The following is a 15925-nucleotide window of genomic DNA, read 5'->3' as shown; positions in this document are numbered from 1 at the left end:
CAAAAAAAAAAAAAAAGGAATAAGATTGACTAGAAAGGTAACAACTTTCAAGAAGGTGAGTACTTTTTATAGGCACTCGAAGAATATACTGTATTCCTAGAGGCCACAAATCTTATTCGGTTATTAGACATAAAAGCTAAAAGTAAATTGATACTTTAACACCACATGTAGTTCACTATAGCTAAACCTCTTACCTCTTAAATATTCTTGTAATTGCATGTTGTATCTATCTTCCATCCATCCAGAGACCTCCAATGTACAAACATGTCTGATGAAGAGGCTCCTAAACCCAGAGGAAGCCTGTTTTGGTCTTTCAGGGGGAACATTCAGGGTCCTTCTCTCCCTCTCTTTCAGTAGTTTGAGCTGAGGCCTTTTCCTTCCTTCTCTCTCACAATTCTGAGCGACTCCAAACTTCTCGTCTGTGAAGCTTCATTAGAATTCATTTGTTTGAATAGGTTCATTTCTCAGTGTCTCCCTCTGCCCTCGTTTTCAGACAGGGAGGAATGCATATTAGCATGAAAATGTCCTTTACTTCACTTTGACTGACTGCATTGTTTAGATGTGCGTTTCCATGTCTTAAAGTGTCTGTCTGGACCTGGATGTAACTAGCAAAGACAAGAAATAAACCAATAAATCTTTCTTGCTGGCACTTTGCTACCAGCTGTGTACTGGATCAGTATATCATTGAGGGACTTTTGAAGATCTTGCATACATTTTTATTAAAAGTAGAAAAAAACTCACATTTTTTATGTTCATTATGATCATGTCTTGACAAATTCCACAATTATTTGTTATGAAAACAATCACTTATTAATAAAAAAATGACTGGATCTCACTAAAATGACAACTAAATAACCATCCCAATTTCAAAACAAGAAGTTTTGCCAAACTTGGACCGCCCGGCGACAAAGATGACCCCTGTGACCTTGAAAATGAGGTCACGGTCACCAAATGCAAACTTGACCTGTGTACCAAATATGGTGAGGCTACATCAATATTTTATCGAGTTATCGCGCGGAAACCAAATTGTTACAGACAGACAAGCAAGCAAGCAAGACCATGCAGCTGAAAACAATACCTTCCGGAAAATGCAGTTTTGCCAGGCGGTAACAACCACCTTTGAGTTAGCTAAATACCAACAAAATGAGCTCATTCAAATAGTTTTGACGGTGTTCTTTTTATTAAGTTGAGATAATAATGACAGATATTTCTTTTTGGCAATATATCAAATATTTTATGGAAAAAAACAAACTGTAACTGTGTCTGAAAAATCACTTTCAGCTAAGTTACCCATTACAAAAACACCTCTCAAGGAAGTGTGTTAATTCCAGATCACATGACCTGCTCCACATGATGTCATTTCCTCTTGAAGAAAAGACTGGCCAGACTCCAAGGCTTTCTGAGGTATTTAATATAAAGTAGTGTGTGAGTCAAATGTGGATTTATCTCATGTCAAAAGGTTTACTTTCAATTTAAATTTTGCTCAATTTTATTTATAATATTTAGAAGAATCTTTCTGTAAAAATGCCATGTGGTGTTTGGTTATAGGCGGCCATGTTGATTTTAGGCATGAAAACAGCAAAAAATGTGGACTATGCTAAAAAAAAAAAAAAAAAAAGTCTTGCAATTACATATTGACCCTGCTGGTTCTGTTTGTTTGTGTTCTGAGTGGATACAAACTCACAAGTGTGGTGTGAAAATGTTTAGCTTGTTTTAAACAGGACAGGTGGTGACTGGCATGTTTTTCCCTCGGGGCTTACCACAGCTGTATGTGTACAAACCTGTGGACTCATGGCAGCTCTAATTGCCCTGGACATTTCCTGCATATTCTGAACTGCAGTCGATTTGGGGAGCTTCGGGCCTTGCCAGATTCGTTCACGTTCTGGAGTCTTGCAGCTCAGTACTTCTTAGTCGGCTGGTTATCAACTTGTAGTGCATGTCAGTGCTTTGCATTTAAATCCTTTCATTATCTTCACATTATTTTCTGTTTCCGTTACTGTCAAAATACAACACGCACAGCAATTTGTAGATATTTGTGGGCTTAAGCTAAGAAGAATATGCACGTTGCAGCAACGCGGTTATCACAGCAACCTAAGTCTGCAGCTAAATCTTTTGGGAGAATAATGTTGCATGTTGCTTTACTTCCATTTGATACCTGCAAAGAGTGTACTTGCACTCTTTTTGGCCTCACTCAACACTTGGAAACGCAAAATTTTCTATATATTTAGAGGTCCAGACTCGGGCATATCAAAGCAATATGAAACTCAGACTCTGCACCTTTCAACAAATGAAAACATTTCCCTGTAGTTCAGATATTTAAACTCACCAGCATCAGAGCTGCTCCTGCTGACCTTGTGTGACGGCGCTGAATTGCCTGCCAAGGTTCGCTGGTTGGTGATGCATGCTGTACAGTGAAAAAGTGATGATTGGAGAGTGGAATAGAGGTGTGACGGTAAGCAGTCACGGGAGTGAATAGCTTGGACTGAGAGATACTGACATATTAGATACAAACACATCCACATACGAGTAGATTGGGGTAATGAAAGCACCAATACATGTGTACATATATGGGTGCATATATGCCAAAGTCTGGTGGAGAACCCAAATACAAAACTGCCAGAGACAGAGAGGCAGGCAGGCTGGCTAAAATTAAAGTCTTTGAGATCAGAAGGGGTGGAGAAAAGAGGGATGGAAGGATAAGAAAGGAGGACAGAGGCTCTATAATGGGCTGTTTGGATCAGACGAGGGAGAAGATTTACAGCGTCACTTAGTAAAATGAAAAAAGATGGCCTTTAGATGAGCACAAAGAAAGTTAAAGATTTGTCTAGTGTACAAGTGGTCAGTAGAATAGAGAAGCTGGAGGCAGCAGCTCTAATAGCTGTCCAATATTTCAATGAAAGTACATTCAACACACACACACACACACACACACTCGCAGCCAGAATCTTTTCAAGGCCCTTGACCCGCACTGACAGCACCCTGTGTTCTCTCCAGTGATAATGAAGCCAGAAAGGAGCGCTCGGACAGCTGGAATGCTGCCGCAGCCTCGTCAGTGTGTGTGTGAGGAGAACAATAAGTGTGTGTCGGTGCAGCCACGCAGAGTGATGGATAAATACACCTTTAATAACAGACCAGTGGTTCAGTACAAAGACAGGCAGCCGTTTGTCTGGCTGCAGGGAGGAGGACAGAGTCACAAAGATCAATATACACAGAGTCCTGCATATTTATGAATAACATACTGGATAAACAAAGACACATATTTGTTAATATCAGGTGGGTAGTGTGTTGAAAACAATCACAAGAAAAGAGAAAGCTGTATTTGTAAGTAAAACTTCTAATACTTATCTACCTCTTTAAAAGAATCCTTCCTTTCTAGTTTTAATCCTGACTCAGCGATGGCTTTTTTGGACTGTTTTATTGAAAACTCATTCTCCAAAGAGCAGTGGTTTCAATATTATTGATTCAAGCACTTCTTCATTCTTCTCTATATCTGCTACCTTGATGAAGTGAGAATAAGATAGATGTAAAGTAAAGGAGCAGCTCAGAGATGTAAGGAAGTAAGAATTATGCATTGGGACTTAGAAAAGAATGATTTATGATGAAAAAGCAGTCACAGGATTGAAATATCTTCGTTTAGGAGATGATGTTGGAGGAACACGTCCAAGTTCTGTGTGGGTGTGAGTGTGTTCAGTGAGAGTTTGGCACAGTGGTGATACATGAGTGTCACAGATGCAGTGAAAGGACTCCTCCAAACTGGATGACATCACCGCTGAGCCTTTTGATCATTTTCTCCAGCTCCACGAGGGATGAGCTAACACATACACAAACACACAGTTTCAGTTGGCCATCTGTCATCTTAACCCTCACTTACAGTGGAAAGTTGGCCGTCACTATGTTTAATCTGGATGCGCTGGAGTTGCACAGTGATTCATTAATGTTTACAGAACAAAGGGAGTTGGCAGTTCTCGTTAGCGTTGTTGCTTTTATTTCAATTAAGGGTGAAGTCGGCGAGTATAATCCAATACAGCTTTTTGTCAAATTCAGTGAGTATCTCCTCATGGACTAGTAGCTGTCTGTTGTGTGTGCATGCGCTGGAAAAAAAAATCTGGTGTTCATGCACATCCTTGGCTTTGTAAATAAAAACAAGCAAAGTGGGTGTGTCCGAGCCTCACCACACAGTTTTAGGCACAAAGGCAGCTGTAGACGCAACTCATTGCAGTATGTATCGTGATAGACAATTAATCAATAGCAATATGATAATGGTTTGACAGAATGTTTCATAGCTTAACTAAAATGCATTACATTCAAACTACCATCAAAACACATAATGAAAATGCAACGTTCTTTTGCATGTACAAACCTCAAATGTGCTTCCACTGTGGCCCATAACCAGTCAATCATATCCCTTGATAACTGAGCCTCTTCACTATTCGTCACTCTACCCATCTGAATCTGTGCAGGTCTCCAAAGGAGCGCTAGTCTGTGACCATCTGTGGCTTTCATCAACACCGTTTTACTTGCTTTTGAAAAATTTCATGAGTCAAAGTGAGAATGTTTTGCATGTCCCAGTACGGTGTCTCAAATGCCCTCTGCCAAATACATCTGCATGCCTATCTGGTTGGATTTTGGAGAATTCAGATCAGCCAGATTTTTTAGGCCAATTAGATCCCTACATTTTTGCACAACTACGTCACATTGTCTTCGCATAAATCAGTTGGAGCCACGCATACAGGTGACAGCTAATTTCACATTACAGACTACAACAGCTGATGGAGAAGGTGCATTATTATGACAAAGTAGTATGTGTACTTGCAGTATGTACACTGCATGAAACTAGTATTTTGTCAGGGTAGCCGTGGTATGTGCTTAAAGTAAAAACATTTGGAACAATGCCGCAGCCTTTTTCCTCCTGTCTTCATTAAAAATAGGTCGTTACAGTAAAACAATAGCTATCGAAATCAACTGAAATGCAACATTTCTATCATGATACATTTTCCAGTCGGAATGTTAACTTTGTAAATATGCCAAATATTTAAATATGATAAATCTGTTTCCAGAATCCTGGGACTATACCTTTCACTGACCTTTGAGTATTCCATCAATCAGTGCTGTCAGGTGAAGTAAAGATTCTAAAGATCCATCAATCTTTAGATTTGACCTCACTAGACAGCATGTGCAGCAAACACCTCGCTCCAAGGACAACTTTCAAACACGTCAAGTTTCAGACTTACCTAAAGACATATATCCGTAATATTCCATTTTGATATTACCAATCTTTATTACCTGTTAATCAATCACTAAAGCCCAGATTTTCACACTGAATTTTTACAAATGAAGCGAGTGGACAGGAGTGCCTGGGTGTTTTCTTGTAAGTGATTAAATAAGAAAAAGCTAGGACTAAGCGTTCCTGTCAGTGTTTATCAGGGCGTCACTGTGTCTATATTTTGCAGGCTGCAAGTATGAGATTGTCCACTTGGTGGTGCTGACACTCTGCGACCATGAGGAGGCTTCAGCAGGGAGTTGGATGTCCTCTGTCAGCTAAGTGCAGCCGCAGTGCGCTTCCTCAGAAAAAAAGGTGTTTTTACATGAGTGGGTTGTTTACATTTGGACCCAGATATATACTTTATTTGTTTCAAGTAAAGAAGTGTACCTTTACATTTGTCCAGAGTGTTTACAGTGTTGCAGAGTGAGCGCTTGAAGGTGCAATTCGTGATTTTTTTTTTTTTTTTTTTTTTTTTTTTTTACCTTTGCGCTCTCATTTGCCGTATTGAAAAGGGTCTTATAGCATCACATAAATATACAGCTCACATTTTCCCCATATACAATAAACTATGACAGATAAATGTGTGTGTCACAGGTTCTCACTTGAATAAAGGCTGGTCTACGGCAGCGTCACAGAAGTAGTCGCTGATGTAGGTGGCGAAAAGACGTCTGTCCCAGTCAGCTGTGACATGACTGCAGCAATGATGTATTTCAGTGCATCCCAGGGAATCTCCTCATATTCATCCAGGTACCGACTGAGCAGACTCCGGCTCACCTAGGGAGGCATCAAGCCGAAGATCTTAACAGACTGGCTTTGAAATGCAAGGCAACATACCAAGGGCAAGTGAAACGCAGAGCAGACAGAGTAAAGATGGAATTGGAGAGAAAGACATTTCAACAAAGGCCATAAGTAGGCTTCAATCTCATACATTTGAACCAGATTGTCATTATCCATTAGTCTAATTGGCCTTTACTCTGACAGGGTATGAAATGGCCTTTCTGCTCGAGTTGAGCCTATATTTGTGGTTTAGTGCAGATTACTGACAAGGGAAACATCAGCCATGCATAAATTCCATTCAGTCATCACTGTCATCACTGAAACCACAAATTCACTGTATCATTCAGTAGTTTTCACCAGCAGCCTAACCGCTGGATGGATGGCAGTCCATCTGATGGCGGATATGCCAATAACTGTCGTGGTTTCATTCAGCAACAAATGAGGCTCTGATATGAAAGTCAGAATCACTGAACACAGTGTTCCAGCCAGACAGATGGAAAAAAAAGCCATTGGAAGAAGGGTCATGTTGGTTTTCTCTCACTAAAGGTCACACTATAGACAGACTTATATTTTGTACATATTCTCATATGTCCAGATTGGTTTAAAATTTGTGGCTCAAGATGGTAATGGCATATTTCAGTTGGGAAGCAGAGGTAAAGCTTGAATCTGAAGTTTAAACTTGCCCAGCTCAGGCATCCATGAAAGAAAGAGGTGGCATTTGGCAAGGAACAAGCACTGACCCGGGAGGAGAAAAACAGGGCTTGTGGTAAGCTGATAATACATTTTGGCATTGTTTTATTCATGTTTAACTAAATTATGGCAGAAAATGCAGAAAACTGCACTGATGCGTCTCAGCATCTCTGCATCAAAGCCCACCAAGAGAAACTCAAATTAGAAACAGTGGCATGTGGGACAAATCTGATAAAAAGCCTCCTGCAACATAGTTTCGCCACATAACGACATCTCAAGCATCTCCTTGTGGGAACATTAAAACCTTCATGAATAGTTACATAATCACAATACCTACATTTAAATCTCACTTAAATGTCAAACTTACCTTGAAACAATCAGTATTTCCAACTGGAGAAAAAAGAAACCGTTCTTCCATACAAGTGAGGCAAGCCTTCGTATAGAGCTCTGCGTCATGAAATGAGGTCTGATAAACAATCCAGATGATTGAGTTAAAAACTAAAACTCTTACTTTTAACTAAACAATATCATCTCTTTCATTTAAACACACTTCATTCCTCGATCTTACCAGCGGAAATACCAATTAGCTGCGACGAGCACACAAGGACACAGTGGCAACAGCAATTACAAACAAGATAAACACTCCTTCTTCGGTCCAGTTTTCTTCTTTTTATTATTTTTTTTTTTTGGCACTTTGCCTTTATTAGATAGTGACAGTTTAGTCTGTGAAAACAAACCTAGCTGAAGACTCATGTTATCATTTATTTATATGTGAATCATCCATTCATAATCAGTTACTTGTACTTTTAGTCATTTTCAGAGGAACAAAGTGCCCACGTCTTCTCTGGTTAAAGCTGACCACTGCAATGTGTCGTGTTTGTGTGTTACATAAGTAGGTTCAAAATAGAGACCTCAGGCTTTTATGAGGAATGAGGTGCAGTCTGAAGAAGCCTCTTTGTGAGCGTATAGAATGTAGACGTCGAGTTTCTGGTATGGTCAAGCAAAATTCTATAGGTCAAACCTGTCACACCATTCAAAGCAAGCCAGTGGAAAACAGTTTTGTGTCCACTGTCACACTATAAATAGACGGTCACACTTGTGCTTCTCTGTGAGAAATGCTGCAGAAATTCTGCCTTTCTGCCTACTGCAGTGGATCAAAATTTACCATCAAGCAGCAAAGAGCTTCTTGTGTTTTTAAGGTCATAAGAGTCAGAGCAATTTTTCTACAACAAGCTTGAGATAAGAAAGATGGAGAGCAAGAGATGGTTTCAACATCCAACAAAGGTCCCGAACTGGAACTAAACCTTGGATGTTGCAATTCTATTCTACTGCTTCTTTTGAGCGTCACCATGTGTGTTTTCTTAAGTAGGTGCTGGCATTACTGGCTTAATGAGAGGCCTAATGAGTCAGTCAAGTGCATGATGTTAAGAATATTAGTATACAGGGATAAGTGGTGCTTCTGCACTTGTAAGTCTTGTTGTACAAATGTCACCATTTCAAGATTAGCTCTTAAGATAAGGAATCAAAAGAATTATAAAAGCAATGTCTGCACAACATCTGAACTGACAATAAACAGTGAGGTATCGACACTTGGCTGGACCAGCCCTTTACTTACAATCAAGAAGAAAGTGAATCATTGAAACCCATGCCAAATTTTGATTTCCAGGGAATTTCTATTTGAATAATAGGTTTCTTCTGGCTGGAAATGACCTAAACAAGTGACAAAAGACAGGACGACTTTATGTTAGAAATGTTAATGACACATTTGACTTATTTCTATGTTTACTTCAGGGCCAAAACTATTCGTACCCTTTGATAGTAATCAATAACAAAGCCTTGCATTTGTCACCACATCAAACAGTTCTTCTAATTGCTAAAATGCTTTCTGCATGTCTCCACTGGGATTTCGGACCACTCCTCTCTCAACGATCTCCAGGTCTTTGACGTTGAAAGGATTCCTCGCCATCACTCTGGTCTTCATTTCCCTCCACAGATCCTTGATGGGATCCAGGTCTGGAAAAAATGCTGATATTGTGTTCCGTTCACTATTTCTTGACCACTCTGGCTGTATGTTTCAAATCACCGTTTTGTTGGAAGGTCCAAGGCTTCTTAGTGCCTCATGTTTGTCTCCTGATTCCTAATGTAGACCTGTGTGCTCTGGCAAAGTTGCCTGATCCATTGGCTGAAAAACACCACAAGGCATTACAATCATACCATCATGTTTGACTGAGGGGGATGGTATCTTTAACTTGATTTCTTTGCGAAATGAAAGTCGCATCTCCGTGTCTGAACAGTTCTATTTTGGTGTCATCCAACTACAGAACCAGCCTTGTTCAGTGTCTCCTGGAGTTGCTGGCTTGTAATACATGTCTTCTCCTCTGCTTTTTCCTGACAACTGAGGAGCTATTCACGGCTGCTGCGCTGATGAGAGCCAGAGAGTGTGTGGGTTTTGTGGATGTCTGTCACTCAGCTTGCATTCTTTTATTCCATCAGTGTCAATTAGATTTGACAAAGTTGAGCTCAATATTAATGTGATCACAGGAGAATTTTGCTGCTGCCAAGATTTCTTTTCCCTTCAGCTCAGAGTAGAGTCTCATGTTTATCTAGTCTCGTTTAGTTAATGATGTAGGGCCATGATTCATGATTATATTAAGCGGGTGTGACAAAAGTTTCCCTCTTGAATACTCTTAATGAAAACATACATTAAACTTTCGTACCCATTTCTCCTTACCTTCCTTACATTGAATATCCCCTTTCTTCTAAGTACTTGCTCTCTTGTTTTACACCCATTTCTCCTTATTTGACAGATATCCTGCTTAACCCCCAAATTTATAGCTGTAATAAGCTGCAGAAGATGTTGATGGTTTGCTCTCAGCACCAGAACCGCATCTCCTTGTGTGTCATCACCTACATTGTTAACAACCTCGCCTCTCTTTGTGGAGCCGCCTGCTCTTTAACTGCTCTACAAGCTGTGAGTGTCAGCTGTTAGCCCATCAATCCCTGTTGCTTCTTCTACCTTGTTGTTCTACTCCATCCATGTGGCTGTCTCTTGTTCGCTCTTTTTCCTCAGCGTCTCGCTGTCGGTTTCAGCCCTCCCGCCCACACACTCCACTGCAGCCACCTTTTTGATTGACTCTGGTGACTGAAATACCTACCACAGAGGCTCAGCTACAGTGCTGTAATACTAAGTTGTTGAGGTTTAGTTGAGACCTCTATCAGCTTTAAAATAAATAAATGTTCATCTTAGACTATGACTCGCATGTAAACCTAGAATCTCCCCTAATCCCATCATAGGCTTTTCCCCATTGGCTCTCTGTAAAATCAAGAATAAAATTTAAAATCCTTCTCCAGCATACCTTAAAAACTTTATCATGCAATATTATCCCAATTGCTTACCTGTGGTTTCAAAAGCAGAACTGAAGCAAGAGCCTTCAACTATCAGACTCTGCTTTGAAACCAGCTACAACTTTCCCCTTTGACAGAACGTATAGTTAGTGCTGGCTTGTATTTTATCCTCTCTACAGGTGTCTCCTTTCAACTACTTTGCCGACATCTCTCCTCTTTACCCTCACCCCGACCAGTTGAGGCAGATGGTTGCTTTCCCTGAGCCTGGTTATGCAAGGTTTACGATGTTTATTCCCGTCTTCCCACTGTCACCAAACAAAAAAAAAGTGTTCAGATTTTTGTCTTTGTTGGGTCTCTCCATGATGTCATATTGTAAGGTCTTCATGAGATGACTCATATTGTGAATTGGTGCTGTTACAGCTGTGGCTGTATGGCGTAATGTCTTTACTGTTTGCAATTTGGACATGTTTTGTTGTCTGGGAGTGGGTGGTCTGTCTGTGTGTGGATCTTTGTGTGCAGGAGGTGACTGGCGGGCGATGCTGGTTGGCTGCTTCCCCTTTTGAAATCTCCACAGTGGAGTGGAGCCACTTTGATAGCAGCGCCCCTTTGTATGACCTCCCAGCCTCCAAACGTCTGAATTGAAATTTGTGAACGTGGTTAGATCAGGCTAGTTTTGTTTTTGTGGTTAGATTTAGTTAGGTTTCTGTTTGTTGTAGCTAGGTTTTGGATTGGATGAGGTTTTTTTTTTGTTTGAGTGCAGAAATGCCTCTTTAGTTTGAGCCCAGTTTTTTGTTATTAATTGTACAGCCCATTTTGCTTTATTTTGAAATTTTGTAAATTAATATTTTTTATGTAATTTTCTTAGACTCTGTCAATTGTTTTGGGGACTGGGAAAGGATTCCACCTTCTTTTTCTAAAACAAACGTTATGATACGCGCCTTCCCCCTGGACAGGTGCGTAACAGGTGCTATATAATGAAACAACTAAACTGTTAAGAATAATTTACAGTTTAGTTACATTGCATTGGCTCATTAACCCTAATTTTCTTTCTCCTCCTGTTCTCTCTTTGTTGTCTCCCCAGGGTATAGACGAATCCACCAGCAGTCCTCCTATGATCTGTGCTCTGTCTCCTGGAGTGGATCCCACAGATGCCCTCCTGCAGCTGTTTGAGGCCTCCAACATGAACAAGACTTCAATCCTTTGTGGGCCATAGACGGGCCCCAGCTGCCAAGAGCATGATCGAAGAGGACTTCAAGAACGGTACAGCACCATCTTTACTCTGTCTTTCCGCCTTCACTCCTGTCTGGAATTTGCTCAGCTGCTTAGGAGCCGTTTTTTCACCTTGCACAAGTGTTTCTTTTAGGCTCAAGTGTCATTTGTGCATGACAAAATGCAAAAAAAAATACTTGATGAATATTTGATTGATTTGGTTTATTCAGATGAATCTTTCACTCCCCGTATCGACCCACTGTTTCCCTGCTCTCTCATGCTCATCAGCATGATTTGCAGCTATTTATTACACCAGTGGAGGCCTGACTGTCAGTTTCTATGGTTTGTTGCTTTTCAGACACGCCTCTCTGTAACTAGGGAAATGTCACTGTTATACATCAAGCAATTTGTTTGTTTGGGGAAGTCAATTTTTATTGTCTTTACTTTGATTCATTCTCATCCTTCCATGTCGTACCTGTTCTTTGCCTTCAATGCATAACAGTCATAATATTCTAGGTACAAGTGGTACACAACCAACAACTTCATAAATGCCACCATACGAGAACAGAAGCATGCTATATTGTTACTGCATTTTTTAGTTGAACATTGTTTGAAATAAATGATTATATACTAATTTAATTTAGTATTCTTCCACTAAAAGTCCAAAAATGCAGCTTTGATCCAGAGCATTTGAATGCACTGTAAACTGAGAGCAGGTAATGCAGGACAACGCTAATCAGTTACAAGTCATTTGCAAGTCGTGCCTTAATCCGAAGAGCTTAGCAAGCTTGCTATTAGGGTGTATCATTGAGTTGTGCGTTGTGGCTGCTTACAAGACAGTAAAGGCTATAAAGTCATATCCAGGTTTTTCAAGTGCCAGTGTGTAAAGCGAAATAAAAAACAGGACACCGGGAAAAATCTCAAAAGGTGTGGTCAAATGCCAAAACGGACCCCTGCGCTGTTGAGAATCAATCAGTAGTAATCGGTAGTGCGAGAGACGATGAGAAATCCAAGAATCACCACCAATCATCCTGATGAATCTCAACAATGCTGATGCTAACAGCCACATAGCGGCCCCTCTCACGTCCACAGCCCGGAGGTTCTGCTGGACCCCGGAAGCCAAGTCTGCCTTCGGGGACCTGAAGACCCGCTTCACACTGCCCCGGTTCTTGTACAACCGGACCCCAGCCAACAATTCATTGTGGAGGTGGATGCCTCCGATACCGGAGCAGGAGCGATGCTGTTTCAGGGGGCGCCCAGAGATGGTAAATTACACCTCAGAGTCTTTGAGCGATCGCGACATTGTTTGGCAGGGTGTCTTCATGAAAGAGTTTCCTTAGCGACCTATAAACTCAGCAAATGTAAGTTGTTCACATGTACCTGCAATATTATATTTTTAGAAGGCTCAGCAATAGCCTGCCTAAATATACAAACTGCAAAAACATTAACATGTACTCACTGTGTGCGATCGGCGCTCCATCTTGTCCACCCTGCCTCACAGTGTCGCAATCGCTCAAAGACTCTGAGGCATAGCGCCGCCTGATGGCTTGCAGACGGCGAGAACTGCCGAGGTACAGGGCAGTAGAGCAGAAGGCAGCCAACATGGACGAGCCTGACAGCCTGAGGTCAGGGAGCTAAAACCCATATGTTTTTCAGATACAAATCTCACTCATGGCACAAGTGTAGCAAAATTCACGTGAAAATAAAACAGCCAATTGTGAAACCGAACAACTCGTAACTGGTGAGTTGTCTGTATTTTCTGCTGATGTGTAGTGGGATACGTAAATTTTTCAACTACGAATGCCTTTGTACGCATTGACAACTCCTTTTACGCATGGACAACTCCTTGTACGCATGGACAAATCTTATTACATGTACAAATTTTAAATTTTCAGACGGCTTTTGAAGATTCTGGTTTGCACTGAAAAATCTTAGTTCACATAGACAAATTCTTTTACACATTGACAAATCTCCCTTTGGACACATGTATTGAAATACAGACAGACAACTCTCGATTCACATTGACAAACAGTTTTGCTACAATAATACCCCCATACTCCAGCATCAGGAAACGTCTTCAAAGCTTCTTCAAATCCAAACCAAATACAATCAAAAGATCAAACATAACGTCATTGGTGCATTCAGGTGCACTCGGACAACGAAGTTACGTTCAGGAGCGTCAGAAATCGGAGTATCAGTAACGTAAATTTCCAATGAAAATTTGGGGGGGGGGCACACGGGGTGGCCAATCAGATCATGTGGGGGCACTGCCCCACGGAAGATCCGCCACTGCCTGGGCAGTGCTACACACAGGCTTTCAAACACAGGTGGTCACTCAGAGACAGCCAGCCTGACAGCTGCACAATGACTGGGAAGCGTGTAGGACGGAAAATGCGGACCAGATTTTCACAAACCTGGCGTTGTCTGGAGTAAAAACGCAAACTGGATTTCCCCAAAGGTTACATATTCCCATAACCTCAAAGTGGAACTTTTTTTTGCCCGTGTGATATTTGGAGTGTGGCGTGAGAGCGTGTAAAGGGACTGAGTTGCATGCGTCTCACGGCCAAAGCGTGAGAGTTGGCAGCTCTGTGCCCACCATACACTTTCAACCAGTCAAAGAGACAAAGAAGACGGCTGAGAGTGAGTTTTACTGAACTTAATAATATGAAATTCCACAATTCACTCCATAAGCTGTTTTTCCATCATCTTCTCTTTGCAGCTTTACTTTGAATGATTCATCTTTGTTTGTGTTTTTGCCATCTGCATCATGCTTTGTGGTTCACTGATTTAGCTCTGTGCCTCGTATTTGTAGGTTTGTACAGGTGCCCGTGCTCGTCCATCCCCTCTACATTCTGGTGGGACATTTCACCTGCAAACTGGAGTTGTGGGTCCGGACCACTGGACCAAGAGAGGGACGGCTCTGCTCATGAGCCTGAAGGAATAAAGGCCTTAACAAACACTCACAAATCGATTCTCACACTTGTTTCTAGTGATTGTTATCATTATTTAATCTTTTAATTGCAGTAGATGTAATTTGTTTACACACTGATCATGCAGTAGTGTGTGTGAAAGATATTGTGGAATTCCCTGTTTAAAAAAAGAAGGAAAGAGTTAAAGAAATGTTATCGTGGACTGTCTATGACAGAGGCTTGCTTCAAAAATAAAACCACTGCAATAAAAGGGCTGTTTTTGAGGAAAAGCTTAACCACCACACAGCTCTGCATTTGAATTCACAGTGGATTGCCTTTTGGGACGTTAAAAGTGTTCCAATCCTTTGATTAAAGGCTTGTTCTTCTTTTAAATGATCTCAAATCAAGTCAAATAAAAGCAAGATGCTTTTGTTTTGTCCTTCGAGGAAGATGGTGGAGTCATCCATGTTGCCACACATCTGGAAGCTGAAGAGAAGCATGTGGAACTCAAACAGACCACTGAACCTGCACCTACTGAAGACACACAAAGTGTAACCTAAACTAACGCTGAACAATCACTATCTGTCTCCTACAACAGTGGATCATAGTCCATCTAACAACTAGAACCATCAAAAATGCCACAAATAGGAAAATTAGTTTAAAAGTTTCATAGCTAAAATGGATAATTGTTTCTAAGTTAAATTGGGCTACAGCTTCAAAATTTGAGTTGTGAACAAAAATGAAGAATGAATCAACATTGTCCATCCATCCATGTTTTTCCGCTTATCCGGGGCCGGATCGTGGAGGCAGCAGGCGAAGCAGGTTGTTCCAGACGTCCCTCCCCCCAGCGACGCTTTCCAGCTCTTCCTGGGGGATCCCGAGGCGTTCCCATGCCAGACGAGATATATAATCCCTCCAGCGAGTTCTGGGTCTACCCCGGGATCTCCTCCCAGACAGACGTGCTTGGAAAACCTCCAAAGGAAGTCTCCCTGGAGGCATCCGAATCAGATGGCCAAACCACCTCAACTGGCTCCTTTCGATGCGAAGGAGCAGCGGCTCTACTCCGAGCTCCCTCCGGATGTCTTTGCTCCTCACCCTATCTCTAAGGCTGAGCCCAGCCACCCGACGGAGGAAGCTCATTTCGGCCACTTGTATCCACGATCTTGTCCTTTTGGTCACTACCCAAAGCTCATGACCATAGGTGAGGGTTGGAACGTAGATGGACTGGTAAATCGAGAGCTTCGCTTTACGGTTCAGCTCCCTCTTCACCACGACAGTTCGGTACAACGTCCGCATTACTGCTGACGCCGCACCAATCTGCCTGTCCATCTCTCGCTCCATTTTCCCATCACTCGTGAACAAGATCCCGAGATACTTAAACTCCTTCGCTTGGGGAAGCAACTCCCCCTAACCCAGAGGGAGCAATCCACCGGTTTCCAGCAGAGAACCATGGCCTCGGACTTGGAGGTGCTGATCCGCATCCCTGCCGCTTCCCACTCAGCTGCAAACCGCTCCAGTGCGCGCTGGAGGTCACGGTCTGAGGACGCCAACAAAACCACATCATCCACAAAAAGCAGAGATGCGATCCCGAGACTCCCAAACCGAAAACCCTCCCCACCAAGAGTGCGCCTTGAAATCCCGTCCATGAACTCAACATTATATATTCCTTATTTCTTTGTTCTGAGCTTGTCTTTGGACTGTACCATTAGTGTTCAGGGGAGTCTACAGCCGC

The 15925-nt window shown here is 41.8% G+C and overlaps 1 long non-coding RNA gene across 8 annotated transcripts in view; it reads right to left on the bottom strand.

The window, feature by feature from the left end:
• Positions 1 to 3102: 3102 nt before the first annotated feature.
• Positions 3103 to 15925, bottom strand: part of LOC110951096 (uncharacterized) — a 78421-nt gene continuing 65598 nt past the window's right edge. For 4 of the 8 annotated variants that reach the window (XR_007939634.1, XR_007939639.1, XR_007939638.1 and 1 more), the window contains one exon: positions 3103 to 8440. This is a non-coding gene — a long non-coding RNA (uncharacterized LOC110951096). The remainder of the gene's footprint in view (positions 8441 to 15925) is intronic. The other 4 variants (XR_007939637.1, XR_007939640.1, XR_007939636.1 and 1 more) reach the window with 3 other exon arrangements.

Source organism: Acanthochromis polyacanthus, chromosome 23, assembly GCF_021347895.1.
Source record: "Acanthochromis polyacanthus isolate Apoly-LR-REF ecotype Palm Island chromosome 23, KAUST_Apoly_ChrSc, whole genome shotgun sequence".
Lineage (NCBI taxonomy): Eukaryota > Metazoa > Chordata > Actinopteri > Pomacentridae > Acanthochromis > Acanthochromis polyacanthus.
The sequence above is the reverse complement of the archived record's forward strand: the minus strand, read 5'-3'. Positions and strand labels throughout refer to the sequence as shown.